Source organism: Carettochelys insculpta, chromosome 32 (assembly GCF_033958435.1).
Source record: "Carettochelys insculpta isolate YL-2023 chromosome 32, ASM3395843v1, whole genome shotgun sequence".
NCBI classification, from domain to species: domain Eukaryota; kingdom Metazoa; phylum Chordata; order Testudines; family Carettochelyidae; genus Carettochelys; species Carettochelys insculpta.
This window is the reverse complement of record NC_134168.1, coordinates 9,655,296-9,678,191: the sequence shown is the minus strand read 5'-3', so window position 1 is coordinate 9,678,191 and position 22,896 is coordinate 9,655,296. Positions and strand designations below refer to the sequence as shown.

General features: G+C 46.6%; 1 long non-coding RNA gene across 1 annotated transcript in view; it reads right to left on the bottom strand.

Moving 5' to 3' along the window:
* Positions 1 to 262: 262 nt before the first annotated feature.
* LOC142004987 (uncharacterized) overlaps positions 263 to 22,896 on the bottom strand; it is a 36,753-nt gene continuing 14,119 nt past the window's right edge. Inside the window, exons 2-3 of the long non-coding RNA XR_012643043.1 lie at positions 11,525 to 11,697; positions 263 to 2,306 (exon numbers count right to left, since the gene is read on the bottom strand). This is a non-coding gene — a long non-coding RNA (uncharacterized LOC142004987). The remainder of the gene's footprint in view (positions 2,307 to 11,524; positions 11,698 to 22,896) is intronic.

Genomic DNA, 22,896 nt, shown 5'->3' with positions numbered 1-22,896 from the left:
GCAGGCACTTGTCATTACTAACACCAACAGTGCAGATAGTCCGGCATGGAGCACACTGGCACACGCTTTTCTCCGTTGTTCACGAGGTCTCTGATATGAGCGGCAGCTCCTTTATTTATCCCTGAGAGACCATCCGCAAGGCCTCTCAGAGCTGCCGGCCTTCTACCAGGACCTCCTCTGTGCCTGGCGGCTGCTCGCACCTGCCAGGCCCTTAGGGGCTGCCGCAGGGGAACACCTCCTCACAGAGCCCCTGCTACTGTCGGGGAAGCCACTTTCCCCTGGGGTACAGTGTTCCCCAAAGGTCCGAGGCTGGAGGTCAAAGCAGTGAGGCAAGAGTGAGATCTAAAAGGAAAGTTTATTTGCATATATGCAGACTGCCAACTTCCAGAGAAGTGGGAGCCCTGAGAATCAGTTTTCAGGCCTTTTTATACAGTTTGTTTAGATAGTTTGGTAATTAATTGCCTTCTTTAACATATCAAAGTCTTAGCCAAGTTATCCTGAGATCTGTCTGAAATCACCAGCTCTGCTGACTTCAGTTTACCCTTCAAAGGTACATGATGACCAAAACAAAGGAGTCTTCAGGGTAAATTGTCTCTAAGTGACAAGGTAACAACTTCAAAGAAGTGCAGATGACACACTAATTTCCTCTAACGGAGTGGGGTCTGCTTATTGTGGAAAAGTAAAAATTTTAACCCCTACAGCAGTTTTTCTTTTTCCCCCACAAATCCCCCCTTTGATACTCCACAGGAGTATCACTCTAATTCTATTTTGGACAATCTTAGGTGCTCTTCTTCTACTAAGATACTTAACTCATCTTATTATTGTATCTTAAAGCTCTAAAATAGAAAGGATAGTAATAGCACAGTAAGCAAATAGCACAACAGTCCCCTTAGTAAAGCTCAGTCATTTAGTATTGTTTGGCTTGCCTCTGCAGGCACGCTTCGAGATTTCGTAGTCTTTTATTTCACTCAATACTGCAGGAAGTTTCCTTTTTATGAAAGTTACAGGGTGGTAGGATTACCTGCAGTTCTTTGGTGGCACAGTTCTACTTCTCGGTTTATATCTTAAAGCTCCCGGTGGAGGCCTGTCTGGTAGCAGTCTGGCTTGGGAGTTTGCCTCCTCGGTCTGCTGAACCTCGTCCTCAGGTGATTCCTCCAGGGAGGGGTTCTGGGTGACGGGGTCAATCAGCTCTGCTGGGTCTACAGTTCGGTGTACATGACTTTTGTGGATCCACAAGGGTCGCTCCTTTACCTTCACTGCTGTGTGGGTGACAAGCAGCACTTGGAATGGTCCTTTCCACAGGGCTACAAGGCAGTTCTTTCTGAGATGTTCCTTCACAAGCACATAGTCACCTGGTCAGATGTTGTGGCACAGTACATCAGTAGGTACTGGGAGGGCTTCTTTCACCTGCAAATGTAAGCTGGGAGCAAGCTTAGTTAGTTGGATAACAAATTCGGTTAAAGAGTCAAACTCCTCACTTAAACTTTTTACAACTCTAGGGGGTGATAGTCCCACTGCCATGGGTCGGCCAAACACTATTTCATGGGGTGTGAGGTTGTGTTTTCTATTAGGTGTATTTCTAAGATGCAATAGTGTTCAGGGTAGGGCTTCTGGCCACTTCAGTCCGGTGTCAGCACGCATCTTCCCTAACTGCCGTTTTATGTCAAGGTTCCTTCTTTCTGTGTGGCCGCTGGCCTGTGGGTTGAATGGAACTTCTGAGAGACATTTAAAGCCTTGCAGATGGCAGTCATAAGGGACGCAGTGAAGTGGCTCCCTCGGTCAGAATCAATTCGTAAGGGCACACCAAATCTGGGAATGATCTCAGTCAACAGCTTCTTAGCTACAGTCACAGCATCTGCTTTTCTGCAAGGGAAACACTCAGTCCAGCCACTAAACAAACACACTATAACGAGGCAATACTGATACATCATACATTTCAGAAGTTCAATAAAGTCTACTTGCAAATACTGAAATGGTTCTTCTGGCCATGGAGTGGCGCTTGGAGCTGTAGTTTCTCCTCCTGCAACATTAAACTGCTTACAAGTCATACATGAATTAGATATCCTTGCAGCTTCTATGTGCATGCCTGGGGCGTACCATTGTTTGAGGATCTGTGAGGCCACCCCCCTTTTGCTCATGTGTGTCATCTGGTGAGACACCTGAGCAAGCTGTCGTGTCAGAGTTCTCGGGGTGACCGGGCGACCGTCAGGTGCAACCATGATCCCTGCTGGGGATAAGGAGCAGCCTGCTTTCTCCCAGAGATTTTTCTCTGCAGGTGGACCAGCCTTCTGTAGCTCGATCAGGTCCTGCAAAGAAACAGGGAGAGAAAGAGTGACCAGAATCTGAAAAGGAGCCGGAAGTCCATGTGCTGCTGAATGTCTGGCCGCAGCATCAGCACTTGCATTGCCCACAGAAACAGGATCAGTGGCACCAGTGAGAGCCAGGCAATGGGTAATGGAAAAGGACATAGGGAGCTGAATGACATCGAGAAGTGGGGAGATAAGGGGACCATGGGAGACAGCAGAGCCAGAGGAGGTAAGGAAACCTCGCTGTTTCCAAATTTGTCCTGTAGCATGACAAACAGAGAGAGCATATTTTGAGTCAGTGTAAATAGCAGCAGACTGTCCAGAAGCTAGGAGACATGCACAGGTTAAAGCAATAAGTTCAGCTGCTTGAGCTGATCTGATACCTTGGAGAGAAAATGCTTCTAGAACATCATTATCTGAAACCACGGCATACCCAGTGTCTAGTTCACCAAATGTATTTCTTTGACATGACCCATCAGTGTACAATACCAGATCTGCATTTTCCAGGGGTTGATCAGACAGATCAACGCGAGGCTTAACGCAGTGTTCAAGCAGCTCTTCACAGTCGTGGATATGAGGTTCACCATCAGAGGGTAAAGGAAAAAGAGTAGCTGGGTTAAGCACATTACACCTTTGAATGACAACATTTGGAGAAGGAAGGAGAACATTTTCATAGCGGGTCTGTCTCTGAACAGACAGATGCTGTGTGCGGTGTCGCTGCAAGAGAGCAGAGACAGCGTGGGGGACCGGTAGGATAACACTCTGTCCTAATGCGATAGGTTGCGCTTTTTCAAGTAATTCAGCAGCAGCTGCAACTGCTCGTAGGCAGGGTGGAAACCCACGGGCTACTGAATCCAGAGTTGCTAAAAAATAAGCTACTGGGCGGGGTGGGGACCCAAAGGGTTGGCAGAGAACCCCTGAGGCAATTCCATGCCGCTCATGACAAAATAGGGTAAAAGGTTTCACATAGTTGGGTAACCGAAGTGCTGGGGGCTGTGAGAGAAGAGTTTTAAGAGAAAGGAAGGCAAATTCGCAATCTGTAGACCATTCCACAGGATCAGAGGCTGCATCTAAGAGTAGCTCAGTCAGGGGTCTGGTGAGCACAGAGAAATTAAGAATCCATTGTCTGCAATACCCAGCAGCAGCCAGAAATTTGCGTACCTGACATTTGGTTAATGGGCGAGGAATGGAGAGCACTTGTGAGATCTGCTCAGGTGTTAACTGGCGGCCATCTCCTGAAAGTAAATGTCCCAAGTACTGAACCTGTTGTTTAGCAAATTGCAATTTGGCTTTGGAGGCCTTATGAGTTCTTTCAGCCAGGCATTTTAACGCATGCAGAGTATCAGTTCTACAATCTTCCTCAGTCTCACTGGCAATTAACACATCATCCACATACTGAACTAGTGCAGACCCAGAGGGGAGAGCTATAGAATCAAGATCAGCTTTCAGAAACTGAGAAAACAGGGTAGGGCTTTCACAATAACCTTGGGGAAGACGTGTCCAGGTTAATTGACGACCCTGAAAAGAAAAGGCAAAGAGGAACTGGGAATCCTCATGCACTGGAATAGAGAAGAAGGCAGAACATAAATCTATTACAGAGAACCATTTAGATGTGGGTGGAACAGAGGAAAGAATAGTAGCAGGGTTAGGTACTACTGGAAACCTGGGGATTACAAATTTGTTGATGGCTCTCAGGTCTTGCACAAACCTATAGATTTGTTTACCCTGGTTATCAAATTTTCCTTCCTTTTTCACAGGTAGTACAGGTGTGTTACATGGTGAGGTTGTGTAAACAAGTATCCCTTGTTCAAGGAGGGAAGAGATTACAGGCTTAATGCCCTCTTCTGCCTCCCTAGACAAGGGATACTGGGGTACCCTTGGGAAAGGCTTATTGTGTTTGTATGTTATTTGCACTGGTGTCGCAGAGGCTAGCAACCCAACTTCATTTGCATGGGCTGCCCACAATGTCTCTGGGATATCTGAGAGGTCCAGGAGGGGTGCATGTCCTGAGGCCTCATCAGATTCCACTGAGAGTAGTAATGCCATCAAAGTTGGAGTCTGATAGGGAGGAAGGTCAACAAATATCCCTTCCTCTCTACACTAGAGGTTTGCTCCCAATTTACACAACAAGTCATGTCCCATACGGTTTACAGGAGAACTAGGAGATAACAGGAAAGAATGCTCAGCTGATGAGGGTCCAACAGTCACTGACATGGTTTCTCAGAGTGGATGAGGAATACATTGACCTCCTATTCCCACAGCATTAATCACAGAAGGAGTTTTTTTGGAGGGAGGTTTCAGACTGTTTTAAAGTAGAAAGGGTAGCCCCAGTGTCAACCAAAAATTTGTGGGGTTGTCCATCCACAGTTATTGAAATAAAAGGTTCAGGAACTTGTGGGGAAGTCTGACGGGGTAATGTGAGGACCTCACGGCATTGTCAATAATTACAGGCATAATTTTGATCAGTTCCCAAGTGGCTAACACGTGGGTTAGGCTGTGGAAGCAGATTTTGGCTGCTTGGGGGATCAGGCCAAGGAGCAGCAGCAGGATTGAGTTGGCTCTGGTGGTGTAAGAGACCCTGATTTTGTTGTGCCATGTCCTGCTGGCGCTTGCGGCATTCATTTTTCCAGAGGCCATTTTTCCCACAGTAATGACACTGCCCAGTTCTTAGGAGTCCCCGGTGCTGAGATAGTGAGCGTTGCTGTTGTTGTTGGGGAAAGTTAGGTTGGCCAGAAAAAGGAATAAAGTTTTCACTTCTAGGTGGCAGTGGTGCACTAGTTGGGCGCCGTTTAGGGTTTCCCTTTTTCTGCAGATCTGCAATTTGCATGGCCATGAGAGTCGTTTTTAATTCCTTTTTCTTTGCTTTGTCAGCTTGCAAGTTTTCCCAAAACTGTGTAGCTGCCCCCTGAATTTGAAGGCTTGTGTTCTCTCTCCAGCCTACAACGTTGTTTTTAATCCTGTCTCTGATTTCAGGGAGGAGATTGTCCACTACAACTGCAATAATAATGGGACGATTACCTTCCACTTGTGGGTCAATTTGGGAGAATTTTCAAAAGGCAGACAGGAGGCGTTCAATGTATTACACAGGAGGTTCATCTGGCTTTTGTTTTACAGCTTGTATTTTTGACCAGTCCTGCCGCACTGGGACAATCTCAGTGATTGCATTAAGGAGTCCCTTGAAGTCATTATTTTAAACATTTTGCTCATTATCGTTAGTGGGGGGGCCAGGGAGAGGATCATTTGGCCACCGAGCACCCTCATGATGTGGGGCTGATAATTGAGCCTGCCGAATTAAAGCTACATAATCATGTGGAGGCAGATTACCTCTTAAGAGCCAGTCCATGTCCCGATGTGTGGGGTTATCAATGTTAATAAGCCTTTGTACTTCCTCACGGAATCCTTGGGGGTCCTCTCGGAAAGGAGGCAAAATGCTCTTAAAATTTAAAATAGCAGCAGCAGTCCATGGTACATGGATTCGCTGTGGAGCCTCTCCTGAAGCCCCTGGAAACAGTCTAAGGGGAGCCTCTATGACTTGTGATGAGTTTCCCTGATCAGAAATATTGGTGGCTGGTGACAACTCTTGTGAGTTCCTAAATAAGGTCGGGAAGTAGCGTTGCTGAAAGGAAACTTTAGATGGGGGAGCACCCTTCGCAATTGCAACAGGGTTTGTGTCAGTGTGGATTCCAGTTGGCTTCCAACCAGCTTTAAGCAATATAGGGTTAAGGCCATTAATCAACTCCTGAAGAGGATGTTCCTTAAGAGGCTTAATGGGTACAAAAATCATATCATGATGGTCAGATTCAAGTAAGGTGAGGGATACTTCAACCTGGCGCAGAGATGGGGGCTGTTCTGGCTGATTAGGCAGTGTCTGGTTTATTCGTGAGGAAGAAGCAGTCTGATCTGGTGGAGGGGATGGATGTGTGGGAGGCAGGGGTGGCGGTAGCCAGCCTGTCCACATGTCCAAAAGGTCTTCTGGCGGGTCAGGGATTGGGGCTGGGGTAGCCTTATTCTCTGGCAACTGAGGATGTAATTGTGCCGTTGCTGAGGAGAGTGGGGGCGCAGACGGCGATTCTGGGGAATCGGGCTGTTTCTTTAGAGTAGCCAATTGTTGCTGCAGCTTCTCAATAGAGTCTTTTTGGCTAGCCATTATGCTTTGGTTCTTTTTCTTTTCTGCCACCTCCTGCCAGAGGTACCAATATTCCATCTGGTTAGGATGTGTTTCCTCGAGGAAACCTCGAAGGTGGGCAAGCTTTTCCAAATCAAAACTGCCCTCTAGTGGCCACTGTTTTCGGGGATTCCCAGAAGTAGAGCCATTCCAAATGTCCATCAATTTCTTAAGTCTCCGAAGTTTCCAACCTGCCGGCAATTTCCCAAGCTGACTGTAAATTCTTATCATCTGAGACAAGGGAGTCCCAGGCTGTGAGGTGCCTTTCCCCTGAGTTGGAGACAAACTGGAGGGAGCATTCCCACCCATGTTAGCACTGTCCTGTCCAAGGACAGCACAGGAGCCCAGCAGTGCTACCCTCTCCAAGGGCAGCACAGGCGTCCAGCAACACAACCCTCTCCGAGGACAGTGTGGGAGTCCAGACAAACTCTCAGCTTCACTCACACTTGTCACGCGCCGGAGAGAAACCGCCCTTGCTTTCGGCAGCTGTTCAGTAGCGCTGACAGCGCCGGTGCGGCTGCGGTTCTATTCCGGACTTCACTCACTCAAACCCATGCGCCTGGACTCGCCACCACTCAGTCGGCAACAACCCAGCCCCTATTTTGTCCATACCCAACCTTTTAAATCTCTCTCGAGCCTCCTGGAGAAAATTTAGGAATGAAAGATGACTCTTACCGCCAACCGGTTCAGCCAGCGAGGAGAACAGGGAGGCGGACCAGGGATTTGAAATGGATCCCTCACCCTTTAGGTGCGCGCTGTGGCCCGATCCTGTTCCCCGTCATCAGCCTCTCCATCTGGAGTTCCAAGCCGTCCCTTCGTGGTCGCCAAATTGTCGGGGAAGCCACTTTTCCCTGGGGTACAGAGTTCCTCAAAGGTCCGAGGCTGGAGGTCAAAGCAGTGAGGCAAGAGAGAGATCTAAAAGGAAAGTTTATTTGCATAGCTGCAGGCTGCCAGCTTCCAGAGAAGTGGGAGCCCTGAGAATCAGTTTTCAGGCCTTTTTATACAGTTTGTTTAGATAGTTTGGTAATTAATTGTCTTCTTTAACATACCAAAGTCTCAGCCAAGTTATCTTGAGATCTGTCTGCAAACACCAGCTCTGCTGACTTCAGTTTACCCTACAAAGGTACATGATAATAAAAACAAAGGAGTCTTCAGGGTAAATTGTCTCTAAGTGACAAGGTAACAACTTCAAAGAGGTGCAGATGACCCCCTAATATCCTCTCACAGAGTGGGGTCTGGTTATTGTGCAAAAAGGTAAAAATTTTAATGCCTACAGCAGTTGTTCTTTTTCCTTTTTCCCCCCACACAGCGCCCAGCAATTTGGGGACCTGACGTTTGGTTAATGGGCGAGGAAGGGAGAGTACTTGTGAGTTACGCTCAGGTGTTAACTGGCAGCCATCTCCTGAAAGTAAATGTCCGAAGTACTGAACCTGTTGTTTTACAAATTGGAATTTGGCTTTGGAGGCCTTGTGACCCCTTTCAGCTCGCCATTTTAACACATGCAGAGTATCAGTTTTACATCCTTCCTCAGTCTCACTGGCAATCAACACATCATCAACATACTGAACCAGTTCAGATCCACAGGGGAGAGATATGGAATCAAGACCAGCTTTCAGAAACTGAGAAAACAAAGTAGGACTTTCACAATAATCTGGGGGAAGACGTGTCAGGTTAAGTGACGACCCTGAAAAGAAACAGCAAAGAGGAATTGGGAATCCTCATGCACTGGAAGAGAGAAGAAGGCAGAACATAAGTCTGTCAAAGAGAACCATTTAGATGTGGCTGGAATAGAGGTAAGGAGAGTAGCAGGGTTAGGTACTACTGGAAACCTGGGATTATAAACTTGTTGATGGCTCTCAGGTCTTGCAGAGACCTATGGACTTGTGTACCCTGGTTATCAAATTTTCCCTCCTTTGTCACAGGTAGTATAGGTGTATTACATGGTGAGGTTGTGTAAACAAGTATTGTTCAAGGAGGGAAGAGATTACAGGCTTAATGCCCTCTTCTGCCTCCCTCAACAATGGGTCCTGGAGTACCCTTGGGAAAGGCATGTTGTGTTTGTGTGTTATTTGCACTGGTGTTGCAGAGCCAAGCAACCCAACTTCATTTGTGTTGGCCGTCCACAATGTCTCTGGGATATCTGAGATTCCGATGAGAGTAGTAATGCCATCAAAGTTGGAGTCTGATAGGGAGGAAGGTCAACAAATATCCCTTCCTCTCTACAATACAGCTTTGCTCCCAGTTTACAAAACAAGTCACATCCCATAAGGTTTGCAGGAGAACAGGGAGAGAACAGGAAAGAATGTTCAGCTGACAAGGGCCCAGTAGTCACAGGTGTGGTTTCTGAGACTGGAGGAGGAATACGCTGACCTCCTATTCCCACAACATTCATCACAGAAGAAGCTTTTTCGCGTGAGGTTTCAGATGGTCTAAAAGTAGAAAGGGTCGCTCCAGTGTCAAGGAAAAATGTGTGGGGTTGTCCGTTCACAGGTATTGATATAAAAGGTTCAGGAACTTGTGGGGAAGTCCGAAGGGGTAATGTGAGGACCTCATGACACTGTTCATAATTACAGGCATAATGTTGGTCAGTTCCCAAGTGGCTAACACGGGGGGATAGTCTGTGGAAGCAGATCTTGGCTGCTCGGAGGATCAGGCCAGGGAGAGGCAGCAGGATTGAGCTGGCTCTGGTGTTGTAAGAGACCCCGATTTTGTTGTGCCATGTCCTGCTGGCATTTGTGGCATTTATTTTTCCAGTGGCCTTTTTTGCCGCATTAATGACACTGCCCAGTTCTTAGGGGTCCCTGGGGCTGAGCTAGTGAGCATTGCTGCTGTTGTTGGGGAAAGTTCAGTTGGCCAGAAAATGGAATAAAGTTTCAACTTCTAGGTGACGGCGGTGCATAAGCTGGGCGCTGGTTAGGGTTCTGCTTTTTCTGCAGATCTGGAATTTGAATGGCCATGAGAGTTGTTTCTAATTCCTTTTTCTTTGCTTTGTCAGCTTGCAAGCTTTCCCAAAACTGCATTGCTGCCTCCTGAATGTGAAGGATTGTGTGCTCTCTCGAGCCTTCAACGTTATTTTTAATCCTGTCTCTGATTTCAGGGAGGAGATTGTCCACTATAACTGTGATAATAATGGCATGATTATCTTCCCCTTCTGGGTCAATTTGGGAAAATTTTCGAAAGGCAGACAGGAGGCGTTCAATGTATGAGACAGGAGGTTCATCTGGCTTTTGCTTAACAGCTTGTATTTTGAACCAGTCCTGCCGCAGTGGGACAACCTCTCTAATTGCATTAAGGAATCCCTTCAAGTCATTGTTCAAATCATTTTGCTCATTATCATAGTGGGGAGGTGAACCAGGGAAAGGATCATTTGGCCGTTGAGCACCCTCATGATGTGGGGCTGCTAACTGACCTTGCTGAATTAAAGCTGCATAGTCATGTGGAGGCAGATTACCTCTGAAGAGCCAGTCCATGTCCCGATGAGCGGGGTTATAAATGTTAAGAAGCCTTTGTATTTCCTCACGGAATCCTTGGGGGTCATCTTGGAAAGTAGGCAAAATGCTCTTCAAGTTTAAAATGTCAGCAGCAGCCCATGGGATGTGGATCCGCTGTGGAGCCTCTCCTGAAGCCCCTGGAACCATACTAAGTGGAGCCGCTATGACTTGTGATGAGTTTCCCTCATCAGAAATATCGATGGCTGGTGACAACTCTTGTGAGCTCTTACATAAAGTCGGGAAGCAGCGTCGCTGAAAGGAAACTTCAAATGGGCGAGCAGCCTTCGCAGTTATAACAATGTTTGTGTCCGTGCAAATTCCGGTTGGCTTCCAGCCAGCTTTAAGCAACTCAGGGTTAAAGCTAGGAATCAACTCCTGAAGAGTATGTTCCCTTATGGGCTTAATGGGTTCATAAATCATATCAGGATGGCCCGGCTCAAGGGGGGTGAAGGGTGCTTCTCTCTGGCGCAGAGATGGGGCCTGCTCTGATTGATTAGACAGTGTCTGGCTTATTTGTGCACAAGCCGCCTCATCTGGTGGAGGCGGTGGATGTGTGGGAGGCAGGGGTGGCGGTAGCCAACTGTGCAGAGATCCAGAAAGTCATCTGGCAGGTCAGGGACTGGGGCTGGCGCAGCCTTATTCTGAGGCAACTGAGGATATAATTGTGCTGTTGCTGAGTAGAGTGGGGGGCGCAGACGGCGATTCTGGGGAATCGGGCTGTTTCCTTAGAGTACCCAATTGTTGCTGCAGCTTTTCAATAAAGTTTTTCTGGCTAGCCGTTATGCTTTGGTGGCTCTTCTTTTCTGCCACATCCTGCCAGAGGTACCAATATTCCATCTGGTTAGGATGTGTTTCCTCGAGGAAACCTCTATGATAGGCAAGCTTTTCCAAATCAAAAATGCACCCTAGTGGCCACTGTTTCCAAGCCTTCCCGTAAGCATAGCCATTCCAAATGTTCATCAATTTCTTGTCTCCTAAGTTTCAAACCTGCTGGCAATTTCCCTAGCTCACTGTAGGTTCTGATCATCTGAGACAAGGGAGTCCCAGGCTATCAGATGCCTTTCCCATCAGTTGGAGACCATCTCGAGGGAGCATTCCCACCCATGATAGCACAGTATCATGTATCACTTCGATTCCCACCCATCCAAGGACAGCACAGTAGCCCAGCAGCACTACCCTCTCAAAGGACAGCACAGGCGTCCAGCAACACAACCCTCTCCAAGGATAGTGTGGGAGTCTAGACAGACAGTCAGCTTCATTCACACTTCTTAGGTGCCGGGGAGAAACCTCCCTTGCTTTCAGCAGCTGTTCAGTAGCACTGACAGTGCCAGTGGAGCTGTGGTTCTGTTCTGGATTTCACTCACTCAAAACCACGCGCTTGGACTCACCACCAGTCAGTCAGCACCAACCCAATACCTTGTGTTAGCTATACCCAACGTTTTAAATCTCTCTCAAGCCTCCTGGAGAAAATTTAGGAACAAAAGATGACTCTTACCGCCAGCCGGTTCAGTCGGGGACGAGAACCGGGAGGGAGATCAGGGGATTTTAAAGGGATCCCTTACCCTTCAAATGCGTGCTATGGCCCGATCCTGTTCCTCATCGTCGACCGCTCCAGCTGGAGTTCCAAGACATCCTCCTCACAGCGCCAGTTGTCAGGGATGCAACTTTCCCCTGGGGTACAGTGTCCCCCAAAGGTCCGAGGCTGGAGGTCAAAGCAGCGAGGCAAGGGTGAGATCTGAAAGGAAACTATTTTTGCATCCATGCAGGTTGCCGGCTTCCAAAGAAGTGGGAGCCCTGAGAATCAGTTCTCAGCACTCTTTATCTCTGAACTTGAAATCATCATCAACGAACAGGCATTCAAACAAGACCTCACAGTACAAAACTTTACCACTGCCAGACAAGATATTTAGAAAACACACTTCCTCTCTCTACAGAAAAGAAAAGAGCTGACCTAATAAACTATTTTGCTAGTCTTTAAAATGCTACTTGACTGCTTTTTGTTTTGATAGTGTAGAGACTAGCAAGGCTTACTCTCTGTTAGTATTCAACATGCAAGGCTAGACTACATTTAGCCCTTTGGAATGGAGATCCATCAACTACACGAAAAAACTCGCCCAGATCCAGACACACATCATCTTTCTCTCCAAATGCAAGAAAGTGGGCATTATACCCAAGGGACTGGCTCTGAAAAACCCATTACAATCAACATACTACACTGACTGCAGTCAACATCTCTGCAAGACGCTTTCGAAGAAACTGCGGAACCACTCGATCCAAAGCCTCTCCAATAAACAAAGGATGATCAAAAATGAACTCTCTCAACTTGAAATTATCCTCAACCAACAGGCATCCACACAAGACCCCAGAGTACGAAACTTTACCAGTGCCAGACAAGATATTTAGAAAACACACTTCCTCTCTCTAGAAAAAAGAAAAGAGAATAAAGTTTCTTCATTACTTCAGTCTTCAGGATACTTCAACCACAAGAACAGTAGCTCAACCAACAACATTGTTAACCTCTCAAACTACCAGCTCAGCCCGGCAGAGGAGTCTCTCTTATCCCGGGCTCTTTCCTTCTGCCCTACTTCCCCCACAAACTTCGTACAATTCTGTGGGGACCCTGAAGCCTTCTTTTGCCGCCTACGTCTTAAGGAATTTTTCCAGCACACCTAGCAACAACAGTCTGACTCTCTCGACCCCCCCTACCAACAACAAAAGAAGAAGAACTCTACGTGGATTCCCCCTGAGGCTGGGAGTGAAAGTCCGGACTTCTACGGACACTGCTTCCGCAACCGTGCTCAGTCTGACATTAGACACAAACAATGCCAAAGGAGACCGAATCTGAACTACGCTGAAAGCTATGCTGTCCAGAGTCTCAAAAAGAACCAAGACATCCTAATCAAACCAGCTGACCAAGTGGGTGCTCTTGTCATCCTGAAGAAGTTAGACTAGGAACAGGAGGCAGCCAGACAACTCTCCAACACCACATTTTACAGACCTCTCTCCGCTGATCCCACTTGGGAATTCCAAAGGAAATTACAACACCTACTGAAGGAACTCCCTCCTGCTGCTACTCGGGACCTCATTCACTCACACACACCATCTGAGCCGCAGCCTGGATTATTCTCTTGACTTCCCAAAATCCACAAACCTGGAAAACCTCGACGCACTAACATTTCAGGTATTGGCACCCTTACCACCACACTATCCAGTTACGTGGACTCCCTGCTCAAAGCCTATGCCACCAACGCTCCCAGCTATATCCGAGGTACCACCGACTTCCTGAGGAAATTACAAAACAGCGGAAAAGTTCCTGATAATGCCATCCTTGCCACAATGGACGGAGAGGCTCTGTACACACATATGCCACATAAGGATGGATTACAAGCCATCAGGAACACCATCCCTGATGCCACCACAGCCAATCTGCTGTCTGACCTCTGTTACTTCCTTCTCACACACAATCATTGCCGTTTTGGGGATAATTTATACCTCCAGATTAGTGGAACTGCTATGGGCGCCCGCATGGCCCCACAATATGCTCATCTATTTATGGCTCAGCTGGAACAACGATTCCTCAGCTCTCGTCCCCCATTACCACTCCTCTACTTAAGATACATTCATGACATCTTTATGATGTGGACCCATGGGACAGAGGCTCTAGAACAATTCCACAGAGACTTGAACAATCTACACCCCACCATCTACTTATGCCTCCATTACAACATGCAAGAGATACATTTCCTGGACACTACAGGAGTAATCAAGGATGGCCTGATCAGTACCACACTGTACCCAAAACCTACCCATCGCTATACTTAGCTACACCCTTCCAGTTTCCATCCTGCACACGTGACTAGATCCATTCTTTACAGTCAAGCTCTTAGGTATAATCGCATTTGCTCTGATCCAACTGACAGACACCAAAAACTACAAGAACTTGACCAAATATTCATAAACCTGAATTACCCACCAGGAGGAGTAACAAAACAAATCGACAGGGCCAGACGCGTACCCAGAAACCAGCTACTCCAAGATCAGCCCAAAAAAGCCACGAACAGAACACCACTGCTCATCACTTCCAGCCCCCAGCTCACACTACTGCAACCAATTCTTAAAGACCTACAACCTAGTCTTAATCAGGATGCTACACTCCAGAAGGCCCTGGGTGACTTGCCTCTTCTCTCCTACAGACAACCTCTCAACCTCACGAGGATCCTTACTAACAGCCACAGTCTCTACCCCAGGAACACCATTCCTGGAACCTTTCCCTGCAACAAAGCCCGCTGCCAGCTTTGTCCACATATCTTCTCTGCAAACACCATCACGGCACCTAACCAGGTTACTCACACAATCACCGGCACTTTCTCATGCTCCTCTAATAACATTGTATACGCCATCATGTGTCAACAATGCCCAGATGCTTTGTATATTGGACAGACTTCGAACTCCCTTAGACGAAGGGTCAACGGGCACAAAACAGACATTAAAACACTCCAGAGCCACAAAACAGTTAGTCAACATTTGAATGGAATGGGCCGTTCTGTCAAGGACCTCAAGGTATGTGTGTTACTGAAAAGAGATTGTACAAACCACTCCTTTGAACAAAGGGAAGCCGACGAATTGACATTGATATTCAAATTCGGAACATTAACACGTGGTTTAAATCGGGATGTGAACTTTCTGAGTCGCAAAAGGGGCTCGTCTGCGTACTTAACTCAATCGAATTCTTGATCTTCCCCCCCACCCCTCCACTCTCTCATTTGCTCAGCTTGATTATCTTTTTCTGATTTGTCCTCCTTGCTTACTGTTTTGGGTTCTCTGTGTCTTAAATATTGAGTCTCTTCTGGGCTGCATATGGTCTGAAGAAGTGGGTCTGTCCCACGAAAGCTCACCTAATCAACTATTTTGCTAGTCTTGAAAATGCTACTTGACTGCTTTTTGTTTTGACAGTGTAGGGAGTAGCAAGGCTTACTCTCTGTTACTATTCAACATGCAAGGCTAGACTACATTTAGCCCTTTGGAATGGAGATCCATCAACTTCACAAAAAAACTCGCCCAGATCCAGACATACATCATCTTTCTCTCCAAATGCAAGAAAATGGGCATTATAGCCAAGGGACTGGCAGTGAAAAACCCATTACAATCAACATACTACACTGACTACAGTCAACATCTATGCAAGACGCTTTCGAAGAAACTGGGGAACCACTCGATCAAAAGCCTCTACAATAAACAAAGGATGATCAAAAATGAACTCTCTCAACTTGAAATTATCCTCAACCAACAGGCGTCCACACAAGACCCCACCATACGAAACTTTACCAGTGCCAGACAAGATATTTAGAAAACACACTTCCTCTCTCTACAAAAAAGAAAAGAGAATAAATTTTCTTCATTACTTCAGTCCGCAGGATACTTCAACCACAACAACAGTAGCTCCACCAACAACATTGTTAACCTCTCAAACTACCAGCTAATCTCCGCAGAGGAGTCTCTCTTATCCCGGGGTCTCTTCTTCTGCCCTACTTCCCCCACAAACTTCATACAATTCTGTGGGGACCCTGAAGCCTTTTTTCGCCGCCTCCATTTAAAGGAATTTTTCCAGCACACCTAGGAACAACAGTCTGACTCTGTCGACCCCCCCTACCAACAACAAAAGAAGAAGAACTCTACGTGGAATCCCTCTGAGGCTGCTAGTGAAAGTCCGGACTTCTATGGACACTGCTTCCGCAACCGTGCTCAGTCTGACATTATACACAAACAATGCCAAAGGAGACCCAATCTCAACTATGCTGAACGCTATGCTGTCCAGAGTCTCAAAAAGAACCAAGACATCCTAATCAAAGCAGCTGACGAAGGGGGTGCTGTTGTCATCCTGAAGAAGTCAGACTATGAACAGGAGGCAGCCAGACAACTCTCCAACACCACATTTTACAGAACTCTCTCCGCTGATCCCACTTGGGAATTCCAAAGGAAATTACAACAACTACTGAAGGAACTCCCTCCTGCTGCTACTCGGGACCTCATTAACTCACACACACCATCTGAGCCGCAGCCTGGATTATTCTCTTGACTTCCCAAAATCCACAAACCTGGAAACCCTGGTTGCCCTAACATTTCAGGTATTGGCACCCTTACGACCACACTATCCAATTACGTGGACTCCCTGCTCAAACCCTATGCCACCAACGCTCTCCGCTATATCTGAGGTACCAACGACTTCCTGAGGAAATTTCAAAACAGCGGAAAAGTTCCTGATAATGCCATCCTTGCCACAATGGATGGAGAGGCTCTGTACACACATATGTGTTAGCCGATGGCCAAGGACGTTTGGTGAGGTGCCAGCTATGCCCGTTTTATACCATCTGTGACTTTAACTGCTAGAGCTCAGAGCCCCTTCGCAGTGGGCAGTCAGGATTGACTGACAGGCGCCCCAAGAGTGTGCCCCGTGGAGGCGGCACAACTCAACGCTAGGCTCTTAGTACTCTCACCTAATGGCCAGGCTTTATAGCCCAAACGGCTGAGGTTCTTTAATTGTGTTGGCTGCTTTACAGTAAACCAGAGAAACAAGTCAGGCTTATGCACAAACGGTTACCAAAATTTATTAAACTAGATTCTAATCATGCGGTTACAAAATTGCTAGTGCCTACTTATTTAAATGTATAGATGTTACACACACAAACAAGTTACAAAACTGAAGCCACGATCCCAAAGAAAGAAAACAAAGTATAGAGCTCTATTTCAAAATATGTGTACACTAAAGATAGGAGATCAGGTGTGGGTGCTTCTTACCCTCCTTGCATCTCTCGATTCCAGTGGTGCCAAGCCAGGATCGGTCACTCAATTCCGCGGAAAGACGAATAAGGGACAAGGCTTAGGGACCCTTTTAGCTGCAGAAGCCTTGGGAGGCTGTCACTTATCTGACCAGCAGATAGATAGTGAAAAGCACTCAAAAATCGTGGTGCTGTAGGTCCCATACTTATACCTCTGTACTCCTTTATTCTCTTTCTCCTTTCTTATGCCAAATTGGGGCTGGTCTGTCTGGGCGACGCCAGCTCTCGCAAGAGTAGTTTACACTTGCAAGGGAGAGAAACAATAAGTTTCGACTACTGGACATTCCTTTTATTAGGGTAAATATTTTCCCACCTAGGATGTTGGTGTGTGTGCATCACGTTATTTAGTCGGGGCTAAGAGCCATACCTGTCACAGCTTCTTTGTCTGCTGTGAACCTAATCTTGTATATGTTCCCAGAGGCACATTGTAGCAGCACACCTGTGCTTCTCACAGCTTCAAAGGCTGTGCTGGAATTTATGTTAAGTGTCCTGTTGTTTTGGCTCCCTTGTGTTCCCAGCAATGCTGGTCTGAGAGGGGGCTGGATGTCTGGCTAAATTCCACCCCCTGATGCACTACACTACATCCCAGATTGCAAGGTAGTGGTGATACCAGCACCTCTTGCCCTCCTTGGGGAAATCTAGAAATACCCAACAAACAAATTAGAGGATGAGGGTTCGCGGAATTGGTTAGGATCCCTTTTTAGCTCTAGGTATCTGATTTGTGTGGAGGAAAGACCAGTTTGAATCAAACGCTTCATAATACATAAAGTTACACAAAAAACAATTACAATAATTAAAATGGTTAAAACAGTATTTACAACCGAATGTAATAACGGGGAGAGGGAAAATCCCACGTGTTGAGCTAACCATTGCATCCATGAGGTTTGTCCATCCTCAGCCACTGCATGTAAAATGTTAACTGCACCTTTTATAGCAACCACATCTTGCTCTATTTGCCCTGAATGATTTACATAAAAACAACAAGATTGGTTGATGACAGCACACACTCCTCCTTCCTGGGCTAGGATAGCGTCTAGTGCTATTCTGTTCTGCAGAGCATATCGGGCCACAGACTGAAGTTGTTCATTTAAAAGCCCTAATGCATCAGCAGTATGACTAAGAGCAATTTCCAATTGTCCAGAAACGTTTGCTATCGCCATCTCGAGCTCAGTTATACCTAACCAAGGTATAAGTGCACGTGTAAATCGGTGAAAACCAGAGGGCCGTTAAATCAGGGGGTTGTAGGTGAACTTTCGTTTGGATCGGTGTATAAAACTTCCCAGATTTGTTATTTCGGGGGCATCAACATGAGGGTGTACTGTTAGTCCCTCGGGTACTGCATGTCCCAGTGAACACCTTCCAGTCCAACCTACAGGCAGATATTTATATGCCTTGTCCCCACAAATAAAGAACAAGCCAGGTTCTTTACTAAGAATGGGTGAATAAGGTCCTCTGTGCCACCCGCCCCCCTCAGGTTTAGGTATGGGTTGGTGATATGGAATACAATATCCCATCTTAATGTTAGTACAGAGCAAAACCATTAACAAATCTTCTAAAATTTGATCTGAGTCAAAAAGTTCATCTTCATTACACTGATCTAATAAGGAGTTAATAGATTTGATTAGTAATGGGTTATAAATATGTCCGGAACTGGGAATAAAGAACAGTGATTGGTCATACCAATCTCTGCTTTCAGGGTATCTACTCATATTCAGCGGAACACTTGTGGCATTATATATTCTAAAAAGGGGTCTATGTTTAAGTGTGCCGTTGATGGGACCTTTCCAACATTTTAAAGTCCTTTTGTCGTTTATGGGTGGGTAGGTAGTCCAATCCCCACTTCTTTTATCAAATACAATTGTATGGGCACATTGCTGCTTATCTAGACTACCCATTTGTATGTCACCCTGAGTTTCAAAACAAATAGGGTATACTTCTTTAGATGATCCCTTTACATATTCCACAGGACGTCCCCAAACAGTGCGATGCCATTGTCCCACCCCCCCCGAGTCAAAGCGAAGGTTGTTGGTGTACCACGCTGGTCCCCACCGAAAGATGTCGCTTTTGTTCCACCAATCATTTAGGCTGAGTGGTACAAATTCAATTCCCAGTCCATTGGTTGAATTTAGCAAGGTGCACATCCAGCAATTTGTAGCACCAGCAACTGAGGCGATGGTTTGGATTGCTCCCCAAAGAGGATGTTCTGGTATTGCCAAGGTGACTGGAGCCAACAGAAGGATCATGAGGGCTTGCAGGAACATATCTCTGGTGGGTCGGATTCTAGCTAAAAAACTTATTTAAAACCAAAAGCAAAAATTATACCTGCTATTATAAGTAATGGCAAATATATCAACAGTTCATAGTAGTCTCTAGTGATCAAACAGGTCTGCTGCATGGTCCATTTTGCTGACAGGTTAGCTGGCAGGTTGCTCGGAACCATGGGACCATTCCTGCAATAAATCACATGGTCAGCCGGTCTTGGATGTGATCCAAGCCTCTGTAATTGTTATTAGCCTTTTATCAGCATTTAAGGCACTCCATACGCCTTTCTCTTTATAGGCGTGCAAAACACAGGTAAAGGTTCCCAAGGCTGGGTGTTTAATCACAACAGTGTCTCCGGGAGCATACTTGGAACTGTGCAGTGGTGTTCTGGCAGGGGAGATAGCTTTCCCTGTAGGAAAGAATCCCCTGCTGATTGGACTTCCTGTAGGAGTCTGTCTGTTGTTTAATCTCTGCACCACTTCGTCCAGTCTGTCTCCCCATGTGCCATCAGTAGGCTTCAAGTGATTCTTTAGCAACCCATTCCAGCGCTCGACCATGCCATTAGATTGAGGTCGATATGGAAGGTGGAAGGTCCATTGGACTCCATGGTTAAGGGTCCATTCCCTTACAAGTTTATTCTTAAAATGCGAACCATTATCTGATTGGATTTCTTGAGGCATTGGGACAATTGCTGTTAAGCGGTTTAGTCCCATAACTGTGGACAACCCTGTTGCCAGTCGGGTTGGATATGCAAAACCAATCCCTGAAACAATTTCTACCCCAGTCAAGATGTATTTCCACCTCTGCCTTGTAGTGGGCAGTGGTCCGACATAGTCGACCTGCCAGGTTGCCCATAGTGTTTTTCCATCTCTTAGCCTGGCAAACTTTTGTCCTTCTGCTATGTTTTCTAGTCTCAGCACAAATAGCGCAGGCTTGCACCAGGTCTCTAGCCTGTCTGTGGGTGATAGGCCACCCCCTGATATGTGCTTGCCGCACTAACTCATCACTTCCTGTGTGTCCTAAATTATCATGTAACCATGAATATAAGCGTTCCCATTCTACTTGTGTGGTAAAGAGCTGGCAGCTGCATCGGCTAAATTGTTTAACTGTGCAGCTGGGGTATTATTCCTCTGATGAGCTGAGACATGTCCTATAGACGGGTTGTTGCAGGGCATGCTGATATAACCACTTCCAGTATTCCAGTCCCCATACTGGTTTACCTCCTATTTCCCAGTGGTTATTTTTCCAGTTAGTGATCCACTGAGTGGCACCTGCCCACACCGCATAGGAGTCCGTATATACTGTGATGGCTCCTGCTTCACAGGCCAGTTTAATTGCAGCCAATTCTGCAAGCTGTGCTGACCCATCAATTTCAGCAGTTAGGGGTGCTGCAGAGGTGTCTGCAGGCACTGCCGCAGCTTTCCCCTTCCATTTTCCTTTAACCAGCCTGGCACTGCCATCAGTGAACCATACTCCCTCAGGCTTAGAAGGATCAAATGGGGCAGCATCCTTAATGGGAGACTGCTGTGGAGGTAGGCGGTATTCATCAGGCATTCCTACTTTCCATAGGGATTCCTGAATCATAGTGGGGTTTTGTGCAGTGTCTGCACCACCTACCCTGTGGTGTATGTAAAGTGCCCATCTTTGGATAGTCATTTTCTGTGCTACACCAGGTGATAACTCTTTCCCTTCCAATATAGGTTTAATGATTGGAAGAGGAGTGTGAATTGTGATGTCCTTATCCTGAGTTAATTCCTCAGTTTCTCTCAAGGCTGTGTAAGCTGCCAGAAGCACCTTCTCATAAGGCGTGTAGTTAGCCTGTGACCCTTGCCATGACTTGGAACCAAACTGAATTGGTCGTCTGGGAGCAGTGTCACTTTCTTGCCAGAGAGCATAAGACATTCCAGTGGCTCCCACAGTTAGGTACAAATGGAATGGGGCTTCAGGATGTATGGGACCCAGAGCCTGATAGGTGTGTATCTCCCCTATCAGTTGCCTGAGGGCTTCCTCATGGGCAGGAGCCCATTCCCAGGCAGCACTTTTCTTTAACAAATTGTACAACGGTCTGGCTACAATGGCAAAGCCAGGTACATGTTTTCTCCAAAACCCCAGGGTTCCCAAAGTCTGTCTCAATTGATCTTTACTTTCAGGGGAGGGTGCCTGATTTAGCTCTTGCACAGTGTCATTAGGCACAGACCTCCTACCTCCCATCCATACAGTACCCAAGAATTTTATCTCTTGGGAGGGACCTTGGCATTTCTCAGCTGGTAACTCTAAATTAAGGGCTTCTAGTGCTCCTTTGATTTGATTCATAGCCTCCTGTACCTCTTCTGAGGTTTTCCCACCTATTAAGATGTCATCAATGTATTGCACAGTTTGTACATTGGGTGGCAGTATAAGGTCATCTAGGACCTTTGCCAGTGCCCCATGGCAAATAGTGGGTGAGTGCTTAAACCCTTGTGGCATTCGGGTAAAAGTGTATTGTACACCTCTCCAAGTAAAAACAAATCTTTCCTGGTCAGCTGGTTGCAAAGGGACCATGAAGAACATGTCCTTTACATCTAATACTGCTAGCCAGGGTTTATCCCAGGTTTGTATGGTGTTTACAATATCTGTTATGCTAGGGACTGCTGCAGTTAATGGTCCAGTGTTACTGTTTAGCTTCCTATAGTCTATAGTGAGTCTCCATTTGCCATTTGGTTTCTTGATGGGCCACACAGGAGAATTAAAGCGAGAGTGGGTACGAATTAAAATTCCTCGCTGTTCCAGATCTTTGATCAGGTCAGTAACAGGGCTTATGGCCTCAGCTGGGACATTATACTGCTTTATGTTTGTTACTGTTGAGGGCGGGAGAGCAGGCGCGCTGCTAAGTAAGTTTACAGAATAGTGGGGAGGGCTTTCCTCTTCCAGGTGGGTGGCATGAGGAACAGAAGTGACTCCAAAAGCCCATCTTTCCCCATTAATCCTTCCCTCCTTTCCTCTTAAAACGTCCATGCCCAGTATGTTGGCATTGCCCAAAATCACCTCATATTTTCGGGCTGATGGTGGGGTTGCAATGGGATATCCGGTTTTATCTTAACTAATGGGTAAGTTATGGTACTGCCATTTACTCCTGTAACAAGTACCTGCTTTCGGACAGTAGGTGGCGGGCCCTGAAAACTTTCTCGCTTAATCATGGACATTTGAGCCCCTGTGTCCATTAAGAAAGGAACAATGTGTTTGTCATTTACAGTTACATGTATCCGGGGGTCTTTTGCTGTTGTTTTCTCCTCTTTGGATTTAAGCTGGTTTATTAGGAGAGGAGATTGACCCCCGCAAGCTAGTTTCCCTGCTCTGGTAACTCTTGCAGTTGCTGCAGCAATGGTGTATACAGGGTGTCTGCAGGTGGGGGAGGAGGTGAGAGCTGCGGAGGTGCACTGGGAGTAGCATTAGTTTTCTCCCAGTCAGCTCTTTTAAAGGTGGTTAATAATTTTAGCCGCTCTGTGGGCAGTCCATTTATCACATCTCTGGGATAACCTTAAGCCAGACATTGTCTCCACAACTTGGCTCTAAGCTCCTTTTCCTCCTGGGTTGGCTCTCACTTGTTTTTATGTCCTTTAGATGGTGCCCCCTTGTTTCCCTGAAGGGAACGCATCTTAGCTTTGCCTGTCAGTGCTCTGATGTCTCCAAATTCTCTAAAGTATGACACCAGACGGTTTAGCAGTGCCCGAAAGGTTCTGTTATGTGCTGCAGCATCTGATCTAAGGGACAGTGCCATAGCCCTATGGTTACTTGGAGCTCCCTTAAGCAGGGGTCTGAGATTATCTACATATACCTGACCCTCCCATGGACTTTCA